This window comes from Ambystoma mexicanum, chromosome 3q (genome assembly GCF_040938575.1).
Source record: "Ambystoma mexicanum isolate Mex_15411 chromosome 3q, UKY_AmexF1_1, whole genome shotgun sequence".
NCBI classification, from domain to species: domain Eukaryota; kingdom Metazoa; phylum Chordata; class Amphibia; order Caudata; family Ambystomatidae; genus Ambystoma; species Ambystoma mexicanum.
The window spans coordinates 1,098,023,920-1,098,046,389 of NC_090926.1; the positions used below are offsets into that span (position 1 = coordinate 1,098,023,920).

A 22,470-nucleotide genomic window follows, 5' to 3' on the forward strand; every position below is an offset into this window, starting at 1 on the left:
ACATGCCCAGATCTGATTCTGTGTGCTTCCATGGAGGTCCGGAAACAACTCGTGCTGTGCGTGCTTCTTCTTTGCTAGTTACAGTGACTCATGGCCTACACAGGCTGCAGAGGAGCCTGCTCACCTTACAGCTGCTGGCAGGCCTGAGATCACGGGACTAGGTGAACAAGGCACGTCATCGCGCACAGAATCCCGTACGGTCAGCACTGTGGCTCCAGCAGAGTCTCGCGTGGTTACCCGTCCTTCGTCAGGCTCGCTGGAGAGATTTGCAACGATGAAGCGTTGGCTTAAAGAGCCCGGTTATTATAAATGACGAATCCTGGGGCTGGCAGGTTGCAGGAATGCACCCTGGAATTGGAAGGTTGCACTGCGGCGCAGAAGCCCAACGCGCCAATCGTCACAGCAGCAGCAGCTCTTCAGGGCGGACGACCATGATCTGGACTTTATAAAGTAAAACGTGCAGTGACGTGTACAATGAATACTACAGGTATACTGCAAACTATGTTATGCAGTCTTTTGGACAAAGTAGATTGCAGTAAACTGCAGATTAGCCTGTGCTGCAATTATGATACTAACAACCATAGGCTACACTACCACATATAATGTAAATGCTCCGTACAGACTGATTTGCTGAATCCCATATATAATATAGTGCATTTATTTATTTATTTTAGTATTTATAGAGCGCACTACAGCCCAGAGGCAACGAGGCGCTATAAGGAGATTTAAAGAAGGCTTGCTTGAGGGTTACAATAAGCGGCCCTAGAAGGTATACTTAAGTAGATTCAGATAGATCCAGTTACATGGTTACAGAGGATACATAGTGATAGTAACATTTGGTTACTCATTCTTGTCTAGGTAGCAAGTGGCATAACAGGAAGTGTCTTATACATGGTGGTACAGTAGTAGTGCATACCTGGAGTGAAGGGCTCTTATACAAAGAGCTGGGTTTTTAAGGCCTTGCGGAAGGCTGTGTGAGAATCAATTGATCTAATCTGAGCTGGGAGGTTGCTCCATAAAGTTGCCGCCGTAGTGAGGAAGCTGGTGCCTCCTGCACGCACTCTGCGCGTGTGCGGGACAGTGATGCGGTTAGCATAGGCTGCCCTTGAAGGTCTGGGGACTGTTTGTCTGGTTATCCTCTCTGTCAGATAGGGAGGGGCCTGATCGTGAAGACACTTATGTGTAAGGGCCAGAGTTTTGAAGACCACCCTTTCCTTGATGGGGAGCCAATGTACCTGCCTCCTGATACGTGAGATGTGTTCCTTGCGCGAAGTGCCAGTAGCAGCTCTTAAGGCATTATTTTGTGCAATCTGGAGTTTGGCGAGGTTTTTTTGGGAGGTTCCAATGAACAGCGCATTTCAGTAGTCCAGTCTGGAGCCGATGATGGCTCTGGCAATTGAGATGCAGTTTTGCCGTCATAGGAAGGGCCTAATGGCATAGAGGAGTTTGGAGTGATATGCTGCGGAGGCGGCGACGGCATTGACCTGTCTGTCCATGGTGAGGCTGGGTTCTAGAAATACACCCAATGTTTTGATTGTTTGAGAGACTGATGGGAATATTATCCACGGGGAAGGATTGGTAGTTAGTGTCAAGTTTGCCCAGAGTAGATGGGGAGCCGACAAGCAGGAGTTTGGTCTTATCACTATTTAGACAGAGCCAGTTCTCCTCCATCCATGATTGGATGGTGGCGTAAATGCTGTAGAGTGTGTCCAAGTCTGTGGTGTAGTCACCTGATAGGGGGATGAGGACCTGTGGGTCATCTGCATAGTTTGTATACGAGATGCCCAAGGAATCCAGTATACTGAAGAGAGGTCTCGTGAAGAGATTGTAGAGTGTGGGGGCTATGCAGGAGCCCTGTGGGACTCAGCATTTGATGGAGCTTGGTTTTGTGTTAGCGGAGTCTGAAAAGACCTTCATTACCCTCTCCTGAAGGAACAAGGAGATCCAGTCACACGCTTTGGTTGAGAAGTGGGCTCAATTTGTGAGATGGTGGCATAGCATTTTATGCTCAACCAGATCGAAGGCCGCAGAGAGGTCAAGAACCAGGAGGAGAGCTGGTTTGCCAGTGTCTCTTAGGTCATATATTTGATTTTTTAGGTCAAGTAATGCCGTCTCGGTACCATGTCGAGGGCGGAAGCCAGACTGGCGTAGCCCAAGGAGGTGGTTGTCTTCAATACATTTTTTAACCTGCAGGTAGGCTGCTTTGTCCAGAATCTTTAACAGAAAAGGGCCAGTTGTGATGGGACGGTAGTTTCCTGGGATAGAAGGGTCGAGAGATGTTTTTTTTTAGGAGAGGTTTGACCCATGCTTCTTTTAGGGATGTCGGTATATGCGAGGATTGAAATGAAGAGTTGATGAAGGCCATAATGATGGGAGCCAAGGCAGGAGCGCAGTCTCTGATAATGTGGCAGGGGCAAGTATCTCCCTTGCAGTTGGAAGGCTTAATGTATTTTATGACTGCAATGACCTCAGATTCAGTCATGTTAGAGAATTGAAATGTCGGTACTTGACTGGGGGCGTAGGGTATCTAGCTTGTGTGACATGGCTGCTTGAATTTGGTTGCACAAGGTCTCATCCTTGGTAATGGTGGAAGGTGGAACGGACGGTGACTCAAGTTCCCTGAATATGGCGAAGATTTCCTTAGTATCAGAATTAGCCTTACTGATCCTGGTGTTGTAGGAGTCTGCCTTAGCCTGTGTACTGGCCATTTTGTAGTCTCTGGATATAGACTTGAAGGCAATTTTGTTGGCCTCGGAAGGGTATTTCTTCCATGTGGCCAGTTACGCTCTCTTCTTAGTGCGGAGATCCGCAAGGTCTTGTGAGAACCATGCATTGGAGTGCTTTGTTTTTTTAGATTTTTTTGCGGTGAGTGGTGCGATGGCATCTACCGCTGTAGTTATTGCTTGGCTGAATGTGTTAGCTAGGAGGGTGGGATCATAGGGGAAAGGGAGTTGTAGTGCTGGGATGAGCAGATGTGGGACGAGCGTGTTCTTCGTTAGTTTTTAGAGCTCCTTGAGAGCCCTGCTGGGAGAAGGATGGAGGGCTTTGCAGGTTCTGGTGAGGTGTCGGCGTGAAAGTTGATGCTGAAGTGGTCAGACCAGGGGATGGGAGATATGTCGTGGAGGAGAATGGGGCAGTTATGTTGTGTCACCCAATTTAAGGTGCTGAGATTGTCTGAGATTGAGTGGATAAGGGCTTCCTGGAAGTCATTTGAGGGTCCTGGGAGGCGAAACACTAGATGGAATGCAATGGTGGTGTTGTGGGAGATTTTGAGTTTGATGGGTAGGTAGTCTGAGTTGAGGCCTATTTCTGCATTAAATGTACTGTAGATACCAATGTATAGACTAACATCTCAAAAGTAGTCAATATACTGGGAATGCTGTAGTATCTGCTATAGTAACTCATGCACGCCTGGTACACTGAAGAGTATAAATGCACATTGTTCTACTGCGATTCCAAACAATATCTTGGAACACCACCATACTCTTAAGGGATTGTAGTTCGAGAGGTCCCCTTATTAGCCAAAAACGACTTCACTGAACAAGCCCAGAGATGCTGAGCCCTGTTAAGGCCATATACGGTGTTAGGTTGAAGCCATGCTGACAGAAATATAAAATTCAAGAGTGATTAATGCCATGCAACATCAAAGTTAAAATATGGGTAGCGTATGTAATCTAAAAGCCACCCAACACCCTCCTGCTCCCATAGGTTGGTCGCTCCCTCCCCATAACAAATGGCGGACGTGAAAACTGTATTCCTGATCATTTCTATTTGGAACTACCAATCAAAACCTTGCATCCCACTGGAAAATTCTGCAATATACAGTGGAAACGGGATACCACAATATGATGCTCCCCGTTGTCGGTAGTGGTAGGGGCACTGTAGTCAAGGTTACCTGTAATGTATGCATGGGTGTAATTTTAGGGGGGGACAGGGGTGTTTGTCCTCCAACTTTCATGGCACACCATTTTGTCCCTTTTCTTCAGATGTCATGTCCCCCCCAATATTTTCAGCAAAGTTACTCCACCGAATGTATTACCGCGTCCATTAAAGATCACCTCATTTGGCAAGCAACTACCTTGGCCTCAGCCCAATACCTATGGCATATTCTGGGCAGCTTCATGGATAGCTGCATGGGTTTCATTGGGCTTTCCCTAAACCCCAACAAGCCAACCACCCTTTCGGTCTCATGCTGTGGCGCTTCGAAACACTTGTGTATAGGCGCGTTCTAAAATGACATTGTATGGACTGCGAACCAAAAGAGGCCCTGGAAATAATGTTCAAAGTAGCCCCCATAATACACATTTGCAGCAAGCTCAAAGCATTTCCTATGGGAACATTTAGAAATAACCCACAAAAGAGGGCCAGGATGCAGAGGCCTACTGGGAAATCTCCGGAGTTCCCTAAAGGCCAGCCCACCTAGCTACAGCATATATTACAAACACTTATGTTATGTTAGGCTACTGGGATTTATATTGTGTACCACTGCCATTGCATGGTCTCCAGGCTCTCTGGCTGATCTGAAAGGGAGTGGTGGGTTAGGTTAGTGAGTAGAGCGGGCAGATCCAAGATAGCTATTATTCTGCTGTGTTGATGTGTGCAGTTTGGAAGTACCCGGGTTCTGCGTGCGGGTCAGTTACTAGGCAGTCTGTGTCGGAGGCATAGAGGCATTTGTGTCCAGATGGGAGTCTTGTGTACCGGTGGTGCTAGGGTGCATGGCTCAGGGCAGGTGGTATGCAAGCTGGTTTTAGAGCTGGAGAGATCTTTTGTTTGAGGTCTGTAGGGTGGGTTTTTATATGGCCCAGTAGGAATGGCATAGTGTGTCTGCGTATGGTGATTCGTCCATGAAAAAAGGCGTTAGTGTTGAGGCACACAATTCATATTGTGGGCAAACAATTAATGTAGAATGCTAGTGCCAACAATGCAAACTGTGCTAAGGAGAAAAATAAATTGGAGCAATTATTATACCTGGGGCAATAATTAAACTAGGGACAACAAATAAACTAGGGAACAATTCATATAGTGGGGGAACAGTTAATCTAGGATGCAAATGTGCAAGTATGCCATTGAGCACATGTTGGAGTGTGCAAATGTAAGAGCGACTGAAGGTTACTCAAACCTGTAATAAAATTAAGTATGGGATAAGAAGTAAATATGTGCCTAACCTCAGGAAAATGCAACAGGATTTTGGCACAATAGGGAGGGAAGGGTTCTATGTTCATTTATCGACAGTCATTTTTTTGATCGGTTATTTTTCGAAATATTTTAGGGGGAAAAAAACTCATTGAAATTATGATTTTTTTCTTTTTAGGAGGGGTTCTCCACAGCCCCCCCCTATCCGTTTACAACTATGCCCTAGGCCCTTCACCACCCATATACACTTTCCCCTCCCCCCTATGTTTTTCGATGAGTTTTTTTGAGTGAGAAAGAATTGGCATAAAACCCATCGAAAAAACGACTGTCGGTAAATATAGGAATAGTGGACAATGTTGGATATAGGCAAACTATAGCTATAGAATGGTGTAGCCGCTATTTCAGTACGGCTATTGTGATAGAGGTATTCACCCAACATGCACCAGCGCTTTACGACTTAGCACTGATTAATAAGATTACTTCAAGTGATTAGGGACACTTTTCACAGAGATGTAAGAATTCGTAGCCCAAACTTCAAAGTATCTACCCCCGACTGGTCGCATGGCTACCAGGGGAAACCTGGAGGGCCACAGCAAAGAGCTGGTGGGCAAGCCTTTGGCATGTGCATTTATGCTACATCTCGATGCGGATTGAGCGCAAGATCTGTTGCCAACTCTGTAATATTCTGCAATGTACTAGCCTCTATTGCATTATTAATTGGCGTATACTAGAGATGCAATTCATGTACCACAGTTTTGACTAGAAATGATTGCAATGTATCTGTGAATCCAGTAGAACACTTTATATATACTATACAGTGGCAGTCCTGAAACCCTGCACCTGCTATCACATCCTCCAACTCACTGCCCTCAGTTACTTGAATATGCCGCCATCTGCCACGTCATCAGTCCACTTCTCTCTGCCCTCTCTCCCGTGCTTTCAAGGGAAAAACAGAACTGCAGGTACTCACTATCCCGGTGAAGACGGAGGGCCAAGTGTGGTCCCCGTATCGGCTCGCAGCCCGAAGACAGAGAAATGGCAGATGCACATCACTCCTAGGCCCTTCATCGCCATCATCGATGTATCGCAGATATGAGAAACATTACTCTATCAGACAGCCATTCATATGCCAATTGACAATATGGAGGAGGTAGGGTTATCATCAATCGAACAGGTCGACTGATTATAACTCGAAAACGAATGACATCATCACTGACATCACAGAGTAGGTGCACGTAGACATGAAGTACATAAGCATCCATGCACAAAGCTACACGAACATACATTACTTTATTGCAGATAAACATGAAACAAATTCTTATGACTCATGCAGATAGATGACGGACACACAGACATATATACATATATCTGTTGCCAAAGCAGAAACAGCAAGATGCCCAGAATATATATGTCCGCTTGCACATGCTTCGTTGCAAGTAACTTGGAACGCCATAAGAACAAAAATGGAAGCTGTAGGCGCACTGCAGTGAAGGGGGAAAGGGAGACAGACTGCGAACCCATGGAGAGGTGACGGAAGGTTTCCAAGACGATATGGCAACTGCAAGAAATTCTGTTTAAAATCCATTTAATGACAAGAAACAGAGCTCCATTTTGTGGTCTTGACACATGTGACTTGAAAGAGCTGGACAATGTTTATTCACTCAAGGTAGGAGGGAAGCTGTTCCCAGCGAGCCAGAGGCAGAAAGATACAAGTGTTGCTCAAAGTTCCCAACTGACTGTACTCCCTCAGGCTTCGGTGATCAGGGATGGCAACATGAGGCTGGGAAGACACGTTCTGTCCAATCCTGAGGTACCTTTCATGTTACGACATATTATGTTGATTGGCCAATAGTTTCTCCACTGTCCTATAACGTTGTATTTGTTGTATGTAGAGGTCATCCCAGGAGGAGCCTCCAGATATGGCTATCCAATCATCAAACTAACCCCTATATACCGTAGATGTGTTTTGCCTAAACTGACCAATCTGCATCACTGATTGGTTTTGGGGATGTAACTTGTTTTTGTGACATCACCCTTGGTTAAAATGGGGTGACAATGTTCGGAATACGAAAGCACTGGAAACAATATGCTATTCTAGTGTGATCTCTGCCATTTTTTTTGGATAATAAAGACAGTCAATGTTGCCCTATGGGTGAGTCTTCCATTCTTGCGGTGTGGATTTTGCTGGGGTGCAAGTATCCTTTTGCTGGTAATCGGGGTGACTGCTAGAGAACCCCTGCCAGTGGAAGCGTCTCTTGCTACCTACAAGTGGTAACAAGAGGATGGAAGCTAAGAACTTTCGGCATTAAGCCCGCCTCGTCCTGCCGCATGCCTGAAGGGCTGCGTGGCAAACCGTGAGGACCGCTACCAAGACCACACGTGGGAAACACAGAGAAGGTCGACAGGAGCTGCTTTCGAGGAAATTCCTTCCTGCTCTCCCTGGGACACTAAGCAGACAGGACGGCAGAGTGGCAGATTGTGTGAGAGTCGGTGTCTGAGGGGCTTAAGCAAACTACGAGTCTAAGTATAGACTCAACTACATGGCAAATATGGGGGAAGGAAAAGTTCCACTTAATGCTGTGATTCTGTGTTTTTGTGTAAAGGTTATCCATTCTTTAGGCGGTCAGTTTAGGCGTTCAACTTACACGGTCAGCTTGGTTTACAGAGAGCTCTTGAAATGTTATGCTATTCTAGTGTGATCCCTGTCATTTTTGTTGGATAATAATGAAAGTAAAGTTGGTCCCATGGTTGAGTCTTCTGTTCTTGCAGCAGGGATTTTGCTGGGGATCAAGTATCCTTTTGCTGCCAATTAGGGTGACTGCTAGAGAGCCCCTGGTGATCCTTTACAAGAGAGTGCCTGCTTACTGTTGAGAAGTGCCAATACTCCTCAATTAAAAGTGTTACCTTCCTGCTGAGAAGTGGCGGTATTGCGTCTTTCAAATAAAAGAATTGCTGGCACTCAGGACCGACAAGTACCTACCATTTTAAAGCCCTGCTGATTCCAGGGATAAAGAAAAGGAGCTTTCTGTGTCTCTGGCCTCCATCTATCCTTCTCTTTTTTCCCACAAGGCAAATTCAGCATGCACAGCTGACGCAAAGCCATTTCCCACATACAAAAAGTCTATTAGCTTTTGGGTTTGCATGCCTGGTGTGCTAATAAGTAAAATCCCCCAGTAATGATACAAAATATCTTGCTAATGATCCTTGCACCTTTAATTTGGTCCCAGGGTCATTACGGCTGGTAAGCGAGTGAGCAGAATGGTAATCTCATAAGCAGAATGAGGTAACTGGTGGAAAAACTGGTGGTGGGGGAAGCAGCTGAGTGACAGGGTCTGGCCACAAGATGGGCAGCCTCCTCAATGCTGTTTGCCTGCAGCTGGCCAAACACGTGATGGGCAGAGCAAGTAGTGCCATACTCACAATGCGCCCCTATATTACCTCATGCAATGCTTTCTGCCTTGTTGTGTTTCGAAAATGTAGTAGTACAAAGTGATCAATAAACCTGACTTACAATGCACTAAACCACATGGTAAAAATCAACCTGAAAAAAAAATACAATTCCCTCTGAAAGTGTAAAAGATCACAACTGAGAATGTGTATCTGCAAAGTGATTACAAGGCAGTCCAGCAAGGTGATGGATAACAAAATTTAACTGTCGGTCTCCACATTACAATTCAAGGAAGGCAAAGAAGCATGTGGGTATTAGAATTGGCTGCCGGCACTGATTTCCATGAGTAAAGATTTCAGAAGTTGACATCCTGTGGAGACCAAAGGCAGCCCCAGACAAAAAAGAAACTGCATTTGGCTATGTTAGGCCTAAAATGCATAGCATTGAAAACACACAGAGCTGACCGTCAAATTGAAAGGGCAGCATACCATTCCAAATGGCCACATCAAAATGCTGTTTCCAGAGAAATACAATTAAATTGGCCTAATTATGCAGAAACACTGTATGAAATGTGAAAGCACAATTTTCGCTGGCAGACTGAAAAGCCAGCAATTCATGTTCAAACTGCAAAACCGGAAAACGCTGTTTATTTTGATAAAAAAGAGAGACCATGGAACATGTGCGCATTCTGCTGCTTGACACCAGGAACATGGAAAAAGAAATGACGCTGCAGAAGTAAATGTAAAGATATATATTAAGGAAATGGGGGGATTGTCACAACTGTTTTGAAAGAAACTGCGAGAAGGAAGACTAAAATTAAGTGTTTCATATCTGTAAATGACAAAGAACTAAGATCAGAGGCCTTTCTTTCACTACATTACACAAAACATGAAAGGCCCTTTTCACAAAAAGAGAGCAGCATGGAAAAATAAAGACATTTGCATATGGGAGTGAAAGCAACTTTTTTACCAGTGAAACTCCACTGCCTGTGTCAGTTTAATATAAAGTATAATTTAAAGATGAACATTGATGGCATGGCGCTGGAGAAATCTGCATATGATTTGAGGTCAAGTATTAAAAAGCCTCATGTCTAAATGAAATTGTAAAATGTAAAGACATTGGTTCCAGCTCAGGAGAAATGGCATCCGTTTCTGGTCAGGAGAAATGGCTTCAGTTTCTGTTCAGAACACTGAAATAGTGACCTTCCCCTTATCCGATATCTATCTAAAACATCTTTTGAAGCCACAGCAATGATCAAGAAGGAATTTATGATGGGTTGTCTGCTCTCAAAGATAAGCCAGGGATGATCCTGTAACCCTGAGAGAAAGAATGTTCATGGATTAAATGCAGGCAGAGTCAACAAAGGAAGTTGATGGGCAGATCAAATGTTCAGTTTGAAGAAGAGAAATGTAATGTGAAATTGAAAAAAAATTCATTCTGCATGTCAATAATTGGCAAAGGAGTTTATGCAGGATCATACTTTGTTTATTGTCTCGGGGACAGTAATTCACACAATAATGGGACAACTATCAGTGTAAAGCTTATAAAAAGACCTTTCTATTGACACAACTCTCCTCAAAATTTGACGATAGTGTCCCAAAAAATATCACAAAGCAGAGATTCAGGGACATGACAGCATTTTTAATTAGTTATCTGTATAGGAAAGTTCAGTTTCATAACTTATCATTTATGAATAAATCAGGAAAAACGCTAATTTGAACCTGCAAGTGTGGCATGATAAGAAGTATAATATTTATATGTGTTGGGTTCATTTAGACATTTGGAAAAGTTGTCATGTTGCAGTTTATTTAAGTGCAATACTACTGTGCAAAATTGCCATAGGAAGCCTGGGAAGGACAAAACTCTGACTGGGATCTACACATTGAGTGGCAACTTTTAAAAAAATGATTTATGCTGGAAGCCATTCTTGACTGAAGCTGGACAGGTATCTAACCCAGTCCTGGGGTTTCAAATGAGTATCCAGATGTCTTGAGGACTTTTCCCTAAGCGATGAAACCCAGAGATATTTTATGCAAGTAAATTTACCCAACCAAACCAAACTGTACATGTGGGTTTACAGGGTCTGTGATTTGAATTATCAAAAACCACTGGTGATTTTAATTTGTGAGCTTTAATTGTCAGAAAAGAGCATTTGAGCCACAGTGAGAGGTGGCGCATGTTGTGATTTTGTGCAAATATTAATTGGATGTATTGGGCCTCATTACGACCCTGGCATTAACCATGGCGTTATTAGCGCCATGGTTGACGCCGGTAAATTACCAACTCCGCCATGGTGAATGGCGGAATTACCGCCCCATTCCAAGGTTGGCGGGGCGGTAATTCCCCATTCACCATGGGCCCTTCCCCATTCCCATTTTTGCCCCCATAGGGCTCAATGGGAATGGGGAAGGCGCTAATTACGGCACCGTAAATTATGGTGCGGTAATTAGCTCCTAGGTCCCTTTGCGGGTTGGTTTTTTAACGCTTGCTAAAAGCAGGCATTATAGTGCAACCCGCAAGGGGACCTCGTAATCAGGCGTTAAGGGTTTAACGGTGCCGACACCTTTTATGGCACTGTTAACCCCTTAACGCCTGGGTTGTAATGAGGCGCATTGTGTAATAAATATATATTCTCTCTATAGCCCTGCCTAGTTCTTGGCTGATCTGGGGCAAATGGGGAAGGGTTCTATGTGGCTCTTTAGGTGTCATAGACAGAGTTGGATTGAACAGTATTCAGGGGTATATTGGTGTGTTGCTTTTGATTGGGGAAGGAAGAAAGTCTCCCTATTGTTTGTCCAGCATACATATCTCCTACAAGCCTTGGAAAACCCCAGACCGCTATAGATCATTTAGTGAATGATTAATGTGCCATATACAGATACATAAGACAGCGTATACTTTAACAAGTAAGACTGTGATGGCAACGGAGCTTAGTGAGTTAAGGCCCTGCTGCTGAGATATGTGTGGGTGTAATCCCTAAGTCACAGATATGAATCTTTGTAAGAAGGACATGTTGTGTATTGCTTCTGGTGTCAATAAAACAATTGTCATAGCATCGATCAGTGACATTCCGAGAGAATGCACATGGGCGTAAATTTACCTCCTTCAGTTGGATAATTCTCGGGACCATGTGTCAGCTGTCACTAGACACTGAAGACACTGGAGAAAAGATATGGAGCCTCATTCCGAGGCTGGCGGTAAGGGTTAACGGTCACCGTTAATGGCAATGGTGACCGTTAACACTTACCACCATATTCCGAGTTCCCTTTTGCGGGTTGGCATTTAACGCCTGCTTTTAGCAGGCGTTAAAAATCCAACCCGCAAAGGGACCTTGGAGTAAATTACAGCACCGTAATTTACGGTGACGTAATTTACTCCTTCCCCATTCCCATTGAGCCCTATGGGGGCAGGAATGGGGATGGGGATCCGGTATGGTGAATGGGGAATTACCGGTCCCTCCAACCTTGGAATGGACCGGTAATTACTCCATTCACCATGCCGGATTTCCATGGAGTAAATAGCTCCATGGTTGCTTACCATGGTGCTATTTACTCCATGGATAGTGCCAGCCTCGGAATGAGGCCCATAGTAGTGTGGTAAGATATTCGGATCTTACCTAAAAAATAGAAACAGAAATTTGAAAATGTAAGTATCAATAAAGTAATTAAAATATTAAAGCAAAGAGCCCTAAAATAGTGAACTAACCCACTCTGATGTAGAAACTGTTCAGAAGAGCAGGTCCACGATGGAAGGTGGAGAGCATCTTTTGCGCCTTCTGTGTATCATGTATTCAGTGGTGACTGACATCATAATAGAGGAAGGACACCCTGTCTCCCCTCGTCTAGTCCGTGTTTACTTTAGTTGCTGCGGCAACCCTCAAGGGGCATCGAAGGTGGACTATTGTTAACATAACATGCGAGTACCGAGACGTTCTGGTTCATAAGGAAACTCAAAAGCTGTATCTGAAAATACTTGTGGTGTAAAGACACAGATATGTGACACATAAATATGCTCCGTCAACAGCAATATTATATTCTGATCGAGGAGGTTAAAAGCACTGCCACTATCTCTATATTCAATGTAAAAAAAAAACTCTGGATCATGGGAAATGTAGTTCCATACAAGCCTACGAGTTCAGTGAGTAGAGAGAAGAATGGTGAAAAATTGTAAATGGTAGACAGGAAGCCCCAAATAGACCACACAGTGACAAGATTTAGAGGAGGGAGAGCCTTTTAAGCAATATTAGGAGCAATCCAATCTTACTCATGTTAAGTCACATGATGGTGAAAAGTTACAAAACCTTAAAACACAATGGATGTAATATATTTTGTAATTGTAAATACAATTGTCCAAAGAAATAGCAGTGATAATATTGTTTAAATATTAAATCTTCATTCAATAGATAAACAAATGATAGACATAGGTAGAGTTTGATCACAATAATAGAAATATATAAGAATGTTTAGAATTGTGTAGTGTACAAAATTGATTACATTAATACTTCCAATGTCAATGTACAATTCACAGTGCTACTAGAATTCACTTACGTGGAACACAATAATTAGCTCATAGTCAATGAAAGGATGAAGTCATCATCATAATCTATATAATATCTACAAAGTTTCGTAGTGATGAACAACAAGTATATTTCCATGTGTGCAAGTAGTCTATAGTGACATATGTCAAACAATATATACATAGTTCATCTTATGTTTTGGAACTTGAGGTTATCGTCAAAAAAGAACTGTGTTATAGCTCTAGTCTTCTCAATAATAAAGAAATGTTTAAAAAACAAAAAAGGAGGGAAATATTACATGACATTAATATAAATTATTGAAAGATCAGAAAGATCATAGACATGTACTTCCTGTATAGTGTAATCAAGTCCACATTGTGTAGTGCAATAATTACAATCTATTAGTGAAAAATATATGGCCTCATAGGAAACAATGTAGATTGAATTCCTAGTTCATTCCTTTAGGATAAACCGCGTCTAGGAAATTAATCCAATGCATCTCTCTTTGTGGTAATGTATTTGCCGTCTCCTCTGCCTGATGTGTGTACAACTTCAAGGATAACAAACCTAATCTGGCCAAGATGTGTGTCTGTGTTCCTTAAGTGTCTGGACACAGGCGATTTAGGATTTTGAGTATGGATATTGGATTTGTGTTCCAACCATCACTCTTATGTAGATCTGTTGGTTTGGCCAACATACAGCAGGCCACATGGGGTTTGTATAGCATAAATGAACACAGTGCTACTGCTTGTTGCATAGTCTCTTAGCACACTTTATTTGACCAGTAGGTGGATGTAGAATGCTGTTGCCCTTCATGATGGAATGCGCTTTCTCCTTTGTGGAAAAAGTCTTCTCTGTGTCTCGGCTGATTTTCTCGGCTTTGGCTAGTCTGTCCTTAAAGTTAATAACATTTTGAAGGCTGTAATGTTGACAAATGGATGGCCACTTTTGTCAGCTAACTTCATTCTTTCATTTACACTAATTTCTGAAAAACAGGCTGTCCAATGGAAGATAAAAGATGCCCTGCTGGTCGTGTGTGTGCATGTGTTGTTTGTGTTTTTTTAGCTTATGCAGCTTTGTTCACTGACACACTAGTTTAGTTTAATTTTCCCAATGTAAACACTAATTCACAAGTATCAGATGTATAGGGTGCCTGACTGGCGGAGCATCTCAATGCTTGACATTGGAATAGCCTTGGATATAAAAATAAATATATGATATATAGATATATATTTATATATTCAGTGAAAAATCTTTGTTAAAGAGACGTTTATGGTTACAAGTAAAATCTGAAAACCCAAGAAATTCGCCAGTTATGGAAGGCTATGCAACCATTACTCGCGTCACCGCCATGGACTGCTAACACTAACACAGCGAGCACATACGATGTCAGCGAACATCATGTTGCTCTTCTATTGGTCCAGAGGTTTCAGCGGACTCCAAATCAAGAGACGAGTCCACGGGCCAGACCCAGATATCCCTAAATCCTTCCGACCTACCTTTTTGCCATTTTGAAAAAAACTACTAGACAGATTTACACCAAATTTACCAAACACGCTTTCGGCCCGAATGTCACTGCTCCTCGCACATGTTTGGTGCAAATCTGTCCAGCAGTTTTGGTTGAAGGAACAAGCATTTTTTTTCCATTAGGTCTGTGAGGATTTCAAATGTTTTGGGACCCTCCCCTAAAACTTTGCCCTCCCTTGACAAAACCGTACCAAACTTTGCATAATCATTCAAAGGTGGCCATTTACTTTTTTTGCAAGGTTTGGTGAGGATTCGTGAAACTGTTCCAAATGTATAAGCCGCCCAAAAAGTGTTCTTAGTAGGAGTTGAGCATATAAACCAAAGAACTCATCAGTGTTTTGCAGTGATCACCCACTCAGACTCATGTCAAGCCCCATACTTCTCCATAGACATAAATGGGATCTCACCCATCAAAACAATGTATTTCAGTTTCAATAGGTTGAGAGATACAGAGAAGGGGCTGCATGGCAACATACATTGAAGTATTGCTAAGTGGCCCCAAGACATTCTGACACCCCCACACAGAACCTGCTGTTCAGACAAGAGCAGTTTGCATTCTCAGACCCAGAGTTCCATTCCCACCTCTACTTGCTTACTCTATATGGTCGTTTTGACGTATTGAGATTTATTAGCCCACACCATGTTCATAACATTGTTGACCCTGCAAAGTATGCTTTTCCCTATATATCCAGAACTATAGGTGCCAGAATGTAAAGAAACACACAACATCTGGACGGGACTGCTCACATGTGACATTGGACAGCTTCGCTTCTCTGCAGAATTTGCAGGACAATAAAACAAAAAAGACTGATGGTGTGTGCAGCAGTTCACTAATTTTGATTTCTACGCGCTATACGTAACATCCATTTAGTGATCTAGTGCAGATATCCAACTGTCCTTCATGTCGGGGTGTGAGCGATGCCTCCTCTGTAGTGTATGTATCTGCATTCATGTACCCGCAGTTTTGCTTGTCAATCATAAATCAATCAAGTTAACCTCTTCTTTCACAGTTAACCAATCATCTACTATGGGCTGCTCTGGAGAACTGGTTTTAAAGTGCATATGGCCATGACAGTTTAGACTTTTCCCAAAGAATGAGAATGTTGCCTATTAAGGGTCACGGAAGAGAAGCTGGCCCAACGACCCATTTACCATTATTCGCTCTCATACCCAGAGGTCGAAGTGGGCGGGAGCGGTGCTCCTGTACTTTTTTTTTATTTAGTTGTACTGCTCCTATACTTTTATTTTAAAAAGAAACCGTTCTGGAACGGTTTCGTTTTTAAAATCGTGTCGGAAGAAGTTGAAACTTGCACTTTGAGTGCACTACACTGAACGTTCCCTTAAACAGCAGGTGCATTGTTTGGGGGTTTGTATTGTGTGGGGAAGGCAGTGTGGTGATGGGGTTTGTGGGCAGTGGGTGCCGGACCTGCAGGCAACATAGTTCCACTACTTCTTTTCATACACTTAGACCACTGCTCATACCCGACAATAGTGCTATGAATCACAGCTCACGGGAATGAAGCCAGGCAGGCAGCCGAGACCCACCCATCTGATCCCAACTTGAACCTTCAGCCCAGGGTGACCAGATTTAAAAAGTAAAAAACAGGGACCGGGCAACTGACATAAAAGTAGGACTAACTCTTGAAAGTGGCTATCAAGGCACCACACTCCAGTAGCGTTTGGAGGAGAAGGGGGTGTAAGTGTCACTGTTCAAAGAAACACATATTATAATTAATTTATCACAAACGAACACTATCTTAAGTTTTGAAATTCAGCTTTTCTTCTATCCGAGGTTGTGCATTCCTGCCTGCCAGCTACAAAGACCTACTACAAAAGACCGGGACCACTGCATCTTCCAATGGGAACATAATCTTGAGAAAGGGAGACAAAGCGGCAAAAACCGGGACAGTCCTGGCAAAACCAGGACGTCTGGTCACCCTACAAGTTCAGGCAGGATTGCACCCAACTAGGTTAAGATTGAGGAGGTGTTCAACCGCCCCCCTCAGCCCTCCGCGCCCATGAAGCTATGTCCTCCGTGTCCTTGAATACATACATGCGATGCTTAGCAATGATGCAAATACCTGGCAAAAGTCTAGGTACCTGGAGAAATAGCTAGTGTATGGCAGAAAGGCCCACCTAGTGGTGTGAATACCAGAGCAAATGATGGTTAGGTCCTGGGGGTCTGATTGCAATAGCTGACCTAGGGTGTATCCCTGGCAGATTCCTATAGATCACCCAAAGATTTTGCCAAATTGCCCAAGCCTTCTTCTCCGACTGACCTACAACCTCGGCGAGCAAAGGCCATTTAAGCTACTCTGATTGGCTGAGGCAAGTGACTAAATGGCCAGCACTCCAGAGAGGCCAGTGATGGAATGGGTAGCCACTGAAGAAGAAAGCCATTGGAAAGCCTGTCTGGATCAATAGAGTGATATGTACTATTTGTGAAGCACAGACCGCACACTGTAGTGAATTAAAAGGAACTACATCAGCGGTGTCATTATATAACACAATGGTGCTCAACGTGTCGACCTTGGAAGGACACAGGACTGAGTCTACCCTCCCAGAATTCATCTGGATTCTGGGTAGGAGTTCTACCCAGTTCCTACTCACCAGTCATCCGAGGCCATCACTGCACCCCTTACAAGCCCTACACGTTAGTCCCTGACAGAACTGTGCTCCCCAAAATACTACACATACAACTATACCTTTCTATCTGACCTACGTCGTTTCATCGACCAGTGAAGCTTTGGACATCGCTGATGACAGGTGTGACACCGTCAGCCAGTCCTGGGAATTGGCCTACAGCACTTCTCTAGCTGGGACGAGCGTGTTGGGACATTCATGATGGGGAAATTGGAACTGCAAGTCCCAGAATGCAAAGCTCTGTTGGGTGGCACTCGTACAGGATTGTGCATACAGCTCAAGACATCCTCATTTAGAGAAGGAACACTTTCAAGAAGCCATGTGCCTCCCACAGACTCACGTCCAAGGCATCAACCTTTCTGCAACAAAAAAAACAAGCCTCCAGAAATCGCAACTCCCCAATCACTTCAATGGGATCACTGCCCATAAACGTCACACAGGACATGAACCTCTTTGGGGACCGAGCAGGTTGAGTAGTAACTATGCCAGTGTGCAAGTTATGGGGAAAAAATCTACTCCTGCCCCATAGTGAGAGAAGCAGCCGCCAACATGGCAAATTCTGGCTGTCCTCCAAAAAAAAAATAGTCATGAAAATAATGAGGGAAGAAACATCTTCGAGAAATGTGTGCGCCTCGGAATATTATTCAAAACTTCCTCCTGGCACTCGTCCAGTGCAGCAACCAATTTTTCCAAGTGCAAAAAGCAAAGCATACCCAGGCGGGAGCCGGTTGGTACAGAAGGGACCTGGCAGGAGGGGAGAAGCCAGGGTGACGTAGCTAAGTTAGGGTGACTAGACGTCCTGGTTTCGCCGGGAGTGGACTGTCCCGAAATGTGGTGCTCTGTCCTTCTTTCTCAAGATAATGTTCTCATTGGAAACTCCCGGTTTTTAGGTCTTCATAGCTGGCAGGCAGGAATGCACAATGAATCTCGCACAGAAGTGCTGCATTTTACAACATAAGATAGTGTTCGTTTGTGATATATTCATTAGAATATGTGTTTCTTTGAACAGTAACACTTAAACCCCCTTCTCCACCAAACGCTACTGAAGTGTAGTACCTTAACAGCCACTTTCAAGGGTTAGTCCTACTTTTATGTCAGTTGCCCTGTCTCGGTTTTTTACTTTTTAAATCTGGCAACCCTAAGCTAAGTAGACAATGCTTGGACAGCGCCATCTGCTGGTGATGTTGAAATCAACATTCCGAATAGCAGGGTTTTCCTGCTAACAGCCCGGCTCCAACAAAGCACTGCTTTCTATGGATATGTGCAACTACAATGCAGCGAAAGGTGGAACCAGACCCGACCCTCACCACCCCCCCCCCACCTTCTAGGCAACAACCGAAGGCCCAAACATCATCTCAATCCACCCGTTGCTATTGCTGCGCCCCAACATTGCTATGGGCCAACTGTTGCTATGCAAGGCTGCCCTGTATCGCAGCCACTGCATCCCTACCAATACGAGCACCCCAACATTACAAGTCATATATACAGCCCACTCACGCAGACCAGTACAGCCAGTGGCTGCTGGAATGTTGTGAAAGATTTCCAGAATTAGCACAAGTAAACAACTCCAGACTAACTCATGGCCATTTAGAGGAACATGGGGTAGAATTCTTGAGACAAATTAGAAATACATTAGGTCGAAATCGTGCATTTTAGCACCTACATTTCAGAAGAATTGCGAGACCAAAATCTAGGGCAGAATTGGTACTTCATCCGGAGAAAGATCTCAATGGGCCAACGTAGAGGCTCTACTCAGCTCCACAGTCAGGCCCTTTGCATATGTTCCCTCACTCTATACATGATAGCACATGGGCAACACACTGGTCTTGGAGCAAGACCACACAGAGCAACAGAGGTTCGAATACCGAATCCGTGCTTAGAAACTGAACTCAGGTACGGTATTAAGCGCATTGTAAAAAAACAATTAAATAAATAAATAAATGAAAGAAACCGGGAGATTATGGAGGTCTGTGGTCAGAAAATGTCTTAACTCAATGTTGAACTGCAGGGATCTCTATGTCACTGAGCCTAGTAAGAGCTTGTTCCCTTTCCCTTCCATTGCCTCGTCGTGTCTCGAAACACTTGTGTATATACATAAAATATCATATCAGTGAAATGAAATGAAAGAACAAAAACCAGAATTGGAATGGTACTGATGTTTCCCATGAGTGTGGGGGTGGTAGCGGCGATCAAATAAAAGCATAGGCCTGTCTCCTGTTGCTGGTGTGAGCATTAAAAGAACTCAGGAATGCAGCTATCATAAGGCATGGTGGGAGAGAGAGGAAAATAGGGAAGGATGTTTTCAGCAAAAATGCAGCCAGGTCCACTTCATGGTGAAATGGAAAGAGATAACGCTAGACCATGGGGAGAGTCACCTAAGGTAGTGGGGAGAAAAAAACATTGGGCAGTGAAAAGGAATGCAGTGGGACATAATGAGAAGGTGGACAGTACACAAATATGATATGTGTACCTTAGGGAAAGGATGGTACAAAAACATGAGAGAAAAAAGGGAACAAAATGGGAAGAAATGGATGAAAGAATGAGTCTGGCAAAAGGATGAAATGTGAGGACTAAATAACAGATTGGATGGGGCAATGAATATGGAAAAAAAGGCAAAACGTCTGTTCTAGGAAGGCGGCTGGAGCGGGAAAGGGTTAGCTGGTTTTATGAGTGCATTAAGGTAGCCGGGGTTAGGCTGGGAGGCTTGCTTTTACGATATTAGTTAATGCTCCTTAGATGGATAATCAGAGTTAAAGCAAATCAGTGTTGTCACTGACCCTCTCATGGTCCCAGCAAAATCCAAAATACATGGGATTAGTAGTTTGGCATCACTAGGTAAAGAGAGGAGGTATAAGACCCCAGACATCTATTACAATTTAGGTTACATTTCTGCATCATATACATATGTTTACATTTATTTACAGAGAGGATGCAGGGTTGGTGAGGGGATAGAGGTGTCAGGGATGGACTAAAACTGGTTAAATAACCATGTTCAATGCCTATGCTGCTTTTGCGCCAGACCAACTCCTGCTATACATTGCCCTCTCTGCCCATATTCTCCCCCTTTCAATCTTGCAGTGCCAGCCCATCTTGGGCTACCCCTGCCATCCCATCTGCCGCACTCCCATTGCTCCACTGTCCCGCAATGTGAAGTAACCTTGACAACACCTCCCTGGTTGCCTTGTATCACCCAGAACACAGACATGCATCATGTTTGACATACACAGGGTACACCGCCAAGAAGGGACCATGAACCCTTTAGTAGTGCACCAAGGAAGTGACAAGTGTCACTGCGATGGCAGCACTACAAAGAATTCATTGATGCCCCCAGATTTTTGCCCCAAGAAAGTGACATGGGATGGTGTGCTGGGGCTGCAAGCAGGTGCTCTTTTTCAAACCGATTAACTAACCTTTCATGCAGCACCCTCGGTGAAGGCCTACATAAGTCTTGCACCAGTCCTGCAGATGTGGCCCAACCATTGAAAATGCCTAACTGTCGCGACAACCAACCACAACCACAGACTCTCCATCCCTAAGATCCACTTAAACCACGCCATTTGCACCACCCAGCCATGCCCACAGCAGCGCCACCACAAAGATGCAGCCATTCCACGCCAGTGTGGTCAGATATCAATGAAATGTCAAGTTGCAACATCATGGCTTTGTGGCTTGTATAAATGGGTCCGCAAAGTGTCGTGGCAGGTGGTGGAGGAACAGTCATTTGAAAAGCCATGTCTTGAGGTGTTTCCGGAAGGATTTCTGAGAAGGTTCTGTTCAGAGAGCAAGGGGTAGGGGGTTCCAGAGAAGGGGGGCAGTGACAGGGAAGCTTGTTCCACCAGCTCTTGCTCTTTTGGATCTGGGAAGGGCCAGCTTGTGATTGCTGCAGGTGCGTGTGGGTCTGATATGTTTAGTCCGGCCGGTCTTTGTGAGAGGTAGGAAGGTGTAGTATTGGAGAGGCATTGATGGGTAATGGCCAGTGTCTTGAATTGGAAGCCAGGGGACGTTTTCCTGCGGGCAGAGATGCCATCATATTTAGAGGGCAACCCTGAGGGCATTGTTCTGGATAACTTGTAATTTGTTCAGGTTCCGTTCAGTGGTGCCGGCGGGCGCGGCCCCTCTCACCAGCTCCCTCCCTCCCTGCCTCCGACCTCTTTGTGCTACCCTAGGATGAAAGGCTGGACCTCTTTGTGCTACCCTAGGATGAAAGGCTGAGCCGGTCTGCTGTGTGCTGGTTTGCATTTCTCTCACCTCGCTGTGCTGTGGGGAGTTCCAGCTGGGATGTAAATACATTACACGCTCGTATTCCAAGAAATGATGGGGCTCCATGACCCCGTGCAGGGGTCGCAGTGATACCCAGCCAGGGGTCACAGCCTGTGAACTCCAGCTGGAATGTATCCCACATGCTCTGCGGCAGCTTTTCTTCAGACATGGATTAAATCATGGGAGGGGAAACAGGCAGGCCTGGTGGTTCCTAATTGAGGGTAAATGCCAGCTGCAGTAAACCTGGGAGTGAAGAGCAGGCCCACAGGAGAGCACAGGGCCCATCCCATGGAAGGAGCATTGCCTGTCAAGCATATGTTTAGAGAGGGCCATTTTAAGAACATTTCATCCACCACTCCCTTTCATCCATAAACCCACAAGGCGCAAGCGTGCCCACGTTGCAAGTGCTATGCCACAGCCCAGGGTGCGGCACCGCTGCCGGAGCTTCTACTGGAAGCCAAGCCGATGGACTATGGGAGCCGAGAAAAGCTGCACAAGGCGGGAGGCAAGACACGGAAATTATAGGGCGATGGAAGCCATGACGAAGCACAGAGCAAGCCACGTTGCAACTATATACCAGGGAGGAATAGCAGAAGAGGCTGGAGATCCGACAACAAATCATGCAGAGAGAATGCCAGGCCATTCTGGCAAGGGACACTGGCTGCTCATACCAAACAGGAGCTCTCTGCGACCAGTCCCTCCAGCAGGAAGGCCAAGCTGGTCTTCCAGCACGCAAAGACATCTTATGTAGACGCAGTGCCTCTCTAGCTAGTCTTCCAGCATGCAAAGACATCTTATGTACACGCAGCCACTCTCAGGCTAGTCTTCCAGCATGCAAAGACATCTTATGTACACGCAGTCCCTCTCTAGCTAGTCTTCCAGCATGCAAAGACATCTTATGTACACGCAGCCACTCTCTAGCTAGTCTTCCAGCATGCAAAGACATCTTGTGTACACGCAGCCCCTCTCTAGCTGGTCTTTCAGCATGCAAAGACATCTTATG

At 44.6% G+C, this 22,470-nt stretch overlaps 1 protein-coding gene across 1 annotated transcript in view; it reads right to left on the reverse strand.

Annotated features, from left to right (window-relative positions):
• LPAR2 (lysophosphatidic acid receptor 2) overlaps positions 1–22,470 on the reverse strand; it is a 250,717-nt gene that overhangs the window by 70,924 nt on the left and 157,323 nt on the right. The gene's annotated exons all lie outside the window — the stretch shown is intronic.